General features: G+C 50.1%; 1 non-coding gene across 1 annotated transcript; it reads left to right on the top strand.

The window, feature by feature from the left end:
• Positions 1-3971: 3971 nt before the first annotated feature.
• On the top strand, positions 3972-4126 carry LOC143176731 (5.8S ribosomal RNA). The gene has a single exon (XR_013001241.1). It is a non-coding gene; the product is annotated as a 5.8S ribosomal RNA (ribosomal RNA).
• The last annotated feature ends 1023 nt before the right edge of the window (positions 4127-5149 follow it).

The raw sequence follows: 5149 nt of genomic DNA, 5'->3' as shown, positions 1-5149 counted from the left end.
ATCGGGTCTTCGTTGGAATTACCGTCGCTGGCATTGTAAACTCCAGATGACCTTGTGATTCCTTCGTCGGGCACTGGTAAAGGGTGGCGATGATGCGTTCTATAATAGAAATACCCGTCGTAGCGTTTCTTCCGAGTCAACCCGCTCACGAAACTCTCTCTCGTCGTGGAATCCCCGCGTCGGAGAGTAAAACGCGAATTCATACTATGAAAACTTACGTCTCTCGACGATGGGACGATCCACGCGAAGAGTTGTTTACGTGCACGCGTATGGTGCGATTGCGTCGATTCGCTTTTCTGTACGGGGAGAAATAGAACGTTGAGTTGACTTATCGGGTCTTCGTTGGAATTACCGTCGCTGGCATTGTAAACTCCAGATGACCTTGTGATTCCTTCGTCGGGCACTGGTAAAGGGTGGCGATGATGCGTTCTATAATAGAAATACCCGTCGTAGCGTTTCTTCCGAGTCAACCCGCTCACGAAACTCTCTCTCGTCGTGGAATCCCCGCGTCGGAGGGTAAAACGCGATATATAATAGTATATGCCAGTGGTTCGCGCGCGTCGTCTCTGAGATACGCGGTCGACAGAGTTCCGAAAACACGTGATGTGCCACGATTTCCGTGCGTCTTACATCTTTCGACGATGGGACGATCCACGCGAAGAGAACGTTCGTGCTTGCGTGAGGTGCAACAGCGTCGATTCGCTTTTCTGTACGGGGAGAAATAGAACGTTGAGTTGACTTATCGGGTCTTCGTTGGAATTACCGTCGCTGGCATTGTAAACTCCAGATGACCTTGTGATTCCTTCGTCGGGCACTGGTAAAGGGTGGCGATGATTCGTTCTATAATAGTAATACCCGTCGTAGCGTTTCGACCGATGTCACCCGCCACGAATGTCTCTCTCGACGTGGAAACCCCGCGCCGAAGAGTAAACGCGAAGGCTTACCATACGAAAGAAAACGGTATTATACGCCTGTGGTATGTGCGTCTCGGCTCTGTGATACGCGATCGGCAGAGTTACAAAAAAACGTTGATGGGCCACGATTTCCGTGCGTCTTACATCTTTCGACGATGGGACGATCCACGCGAAGAGTAGTTACGTGCTCGCGCGAGGTGCGATAGCGTCGATTCGCTTTTCTGTACGGGGAGAAATAGAACGATGAGTTGACTTATCGGGTCTTCGTTGGAATTACCGTCGCTGGCATTGTAAACTCCAGATGACCTTGTGATTCCTTCGTCGGGCACTGGTAAAGGGTGGCGATGATTCGTTCTATAATAGAAATACCCGTCGTAGCGATTCGGCCGAGACACCCGCCACGAAACTCTCTCTCGTCGTGGAATCCCCATGTCGGAGAGTAAAACGCGAAGGCTAACTATATAAGAAACATATAGTATTATTTATGCCTGTGGTTCTCCGTTTGTCCTACTCTCAGATACGCGACTCGGAGAGTTACGAATAATCGTGATGGACCACGATTTCTGTACGTCTTACATCTTTCGACGATGGGACGATCCACGCGAAGAGATCATTCCTGCTTGCGTGAGGTGCGATAGCGCCGATTCGCTTTTCTGTACGGGGAGAAATAGAACGATGAGTTGACTTATCGGGTCTTCGTTGGAATTACCGTCGCTGGCATTGTAAACTCCAGATGACCTTGTGATTCCTTCGTCGGGCACTGGTAAAGGGTGGCGATGATTCGTTCTATAATAGAAATACCCGTCGTAGCGATTCGGCCGTGTCACCCGCCACGAAAATCTCTCTCGTCGTGGAATCCCCGCGTCGTAGAGTAAACGCGAAGGCTTGCTATAGAAGACTATAGTTTATACGCCTGTGGTTCACCGGTTGCCTGCTCTCCGGGGTACGCGATCGCGCAGGAGTTACGGAAGAACTTGATGGGCCACGATCTCCAAGCGGCTATATCTTTCGACGATGGGACGATTCACGCGAAGAGAACGTTCGTGCATGCGTGAGGTGCGATAGCGTTGATTCGCTTGTCTGTACGGGGAGAAATAGAACGATGAGTTGACTTATCGGGTCTTCGTTGGAATTACCGTCGCTGGCATTGTAAACTCCAGATGACCTTGTGATTCCTTCGTCGGGCACTGGTAAAGGGTGGCGATGATTCGTTCTATAATAGAAATACCCGTCGTAGCGTTTCGACCGATGTCACCCGCCACGAAATTCTCTCTCGTCGTGGAATCCCCGCGTCGGAGAGTAACCGCCGAAGGCTTGCTATAGAAGACTATAGTTTATACGCCTGTGGTTCACCGGTTGCCGGCTCTCCGGGGCACGCGATCGCGCGAAGGTTACGGAGGGACGTGAAGCGCCCGAGCAATGAAACGTCCGCAGGAGGAAACGAGCAACCGCCGAACATTGTTTCGCGACGTTTCCATAATGTATTGTCGTTTCGCTCGCATCCCGCTTCTTTCCCCTAGTTTCCTCGACGCGTAGTTTCGCAGCCTTAGTGGACGAATCATTCTCGATTCGAGGAAAGATATGCAGTGGGGCGTGCAATGAGCCCGCCAGAGACCACGATCTCCAATGCGTCTTTACATCTTTCGACGATGGGATGATCCACGCGAAGAGAACGTTCGTGCTTGCGCGAGGTGCGTTAGCGTCGATTCGCTTTTCTGTACGGGGAGAAATAGAACGATGAGTTGACTTATCGGGTCTTCGTTGGAATTACCGTCGCTGGCATTGTAAACTCCAGATGACCTTGTGATTCCTTCGTCGGGCACTGGTAAAGGGTGGCGATGATTCGTTCTATAATAGAAATACCCGTCGTAGCGATTCGGCCGAGTCACCCGCCACGAAACTGTCTCTCTTTCGTCGTGGAAACCCCGCGTCGGAGAGTAAAACGCGCGAAGGCTGTGACTGTAACATATATATATACAGTATACAATGCCTGTGGTTTTTGCGCGTGTCGGCTCTTCGGTATACGCGATCGGCCAGAGTTACGGAGGGACGGTGAAGCGCACGAGAAATTGAAACGGCCGCACGATTGGAACCGAGCAACCGTCGAACATTGTTTCGCGACGTTTCCATAATGCGTTTTCGTTTCGCTCGCATACCGCTTCTTTTCCCCTAGTCTCTGAGACGCGTTTTCGAGCCGTTCTTCTACTATCGATTCTCGTAGAGAGAAGGGACCGGGTAGTCTGGAAGTGGAACCCGCATCTTGCGTGTACCGTACACGGAATTGAGAGGACCGGCCGTGAAGCTCGTTTTAAAGCCGTGCGTCTGACACCCAACTCTTGCGCGCCAATTTCGCGGCAAGAGATAATATGGGACGAATGACCGGCAAAGAGCCAGCTGTGAAGTCTGTTTTTTTAATCGAATCCGTGGACGTGTGTATGCCGTAGCGTCGCTCGTCGTGTTCGTTCATGGTCGTTCCGAGAGAAAGAACGAAAGCGGTAACGAAGGGACCGGCCGTGAAGCTCGTTTTAAAGCCGCGCGTCTGACACCCAACTCTTGCGCGCCAATTTCGCGGCAAGAGATAACATGGGACGAATGACCGGCAAAGAGCCAGCTGTGAAGTCTTTTTTCATTATTTGCTTTCAATCGATCGATCGGTACGATTCGTGCAACGTTTCGCGCGATGCGACGCGAAAACATGCGCGCAACAATAGATGCGTCTGATCGGAAGAACGCGAGGGTCGACTGCACGCGATGGATTCAGTATCGGGTAGGATACAAAATATATCCCCGTCGTTTCCACGCGTGCGAGTCTTCTGCGTCTTTCGCGGGTTTTTGAATGCACTATACGCCCGGAACGTCGAGAAATATATACATATTACTTGAACGTTTTTCGTCTCGAAAGGCTTCGGTGTCGTCTCCAAGGCGACGCCTGAATCTCCTTCGCGCGCTGGTCGGAGATTCAGGTATCAACTTTTATCTTCTCTTTGAAAGAAGAGAGATATTAGGTCGAACAAATGAGAATAAAATTATATATGTGAAATATAAAATTTATACGATTACCCTGAACGGTGGATCACTTGGCTCGTGGGTCGATGAAGAACGCAGCTAATTGCGCGTCAACGTGTGAACTGCAGGACACATGAACATCGACATTTCGAACGCACATTGCGGTCCACGGATACAATTCCTGGACCACGCCTGGCTGAGGGTCGTTTACGTACCATACACTGCTTGCGTAGCTCTGTCAAATCCCCGCCGTCGTTCACCTCTTCGGATCGAACGTTTTTTTACCGAAGGGCGCAAAGAACGTTTCTGAGTCGGGTTAAGAGAAGGATGCTACGTACGAGCGAACGATGGGTGTCTCGTCGGCGTTTGTCGCGGACACGCGAAAATTCTGTGAATTTCACGGACAGTGTACGTTCTAGTTGTTGCAAAACGATCGGAATCGTTTGTATGGACTCGCGTGAGTGTTCGCGGCGTCGTGCGTCGTTCAATTACGACCGCCCGCGGATACCGCTCCACTGCGATATGGATCTGAGCGACAACTTTTTCGGCTGTTCGTGAGATGAACGGTTTCGTGTGTTTAGAAAAATTTTTTTTCCCGCGCTCCCGACGTCACCTGAAATGATGCGTCAGAGGTGAAAGAAAATATTAAGAAGTCGAGAGAGAGAGAGACTACACACGTTTTATTCATATTTTGTATACCGTGCGTGAGACGGATGTGCACGACACGTCGTATGTCGGTATATTACCGACTGGCCCCAGGGAGATTGTTTTCTTCCTCTCTTACGAATGAGATGTACGTTTCGGAGGATCGTCGTTACCGAAACACACGGCAAAACGAGACTTCTCGCAGCAGAACCTTTATACACAATACACATCGACTCTTTTTACCCCGAGAGAGAGAGAAAAGGTGTATTTCTTTTTTTTATTTTTCGAATTCGACGCACGAACGCTTTGACGACTGGAGAAAAACACGGTGTGTGTTAAAATCGTGCGGGACGAGCATGCGTATTCGTAACGGGTCGAATAGTTCTTATTCCCCGTCGTCGCGTGTCCTCGCTGGACCACCACCGTGCGCTTCCGCCACGTTCAGTTGAATTTCGAAATATATATATATAAAAAGAATCACCATATACTCTCTTTCGGGAGGTGTATTTTTATCGGTTTCTGCTATAGAGAAGAGACGGAGATCGTGTTGTGAGGTGTAACGTTTCTGTATCCCCGTTTCGGAG

The sequence above is a fragment of the Nomia melanderi genome, unplaced genomic scaffold, assembly GCF_051020985.1.
Source record: "Nomia melanderi isolate GNS246 unplaced genomic scaffold, iyNomMela1 scaffold0780, whole genome shotgun sequence".
NCBI lineage: Eukaryota > Metazoa > Arthropoda > Insecta > Hymenoptera > Halictidae > Nomia > Nomia melanderi.
This window is presented reverse-complemented; position numbering and strand designations above follow the sequence as displayed.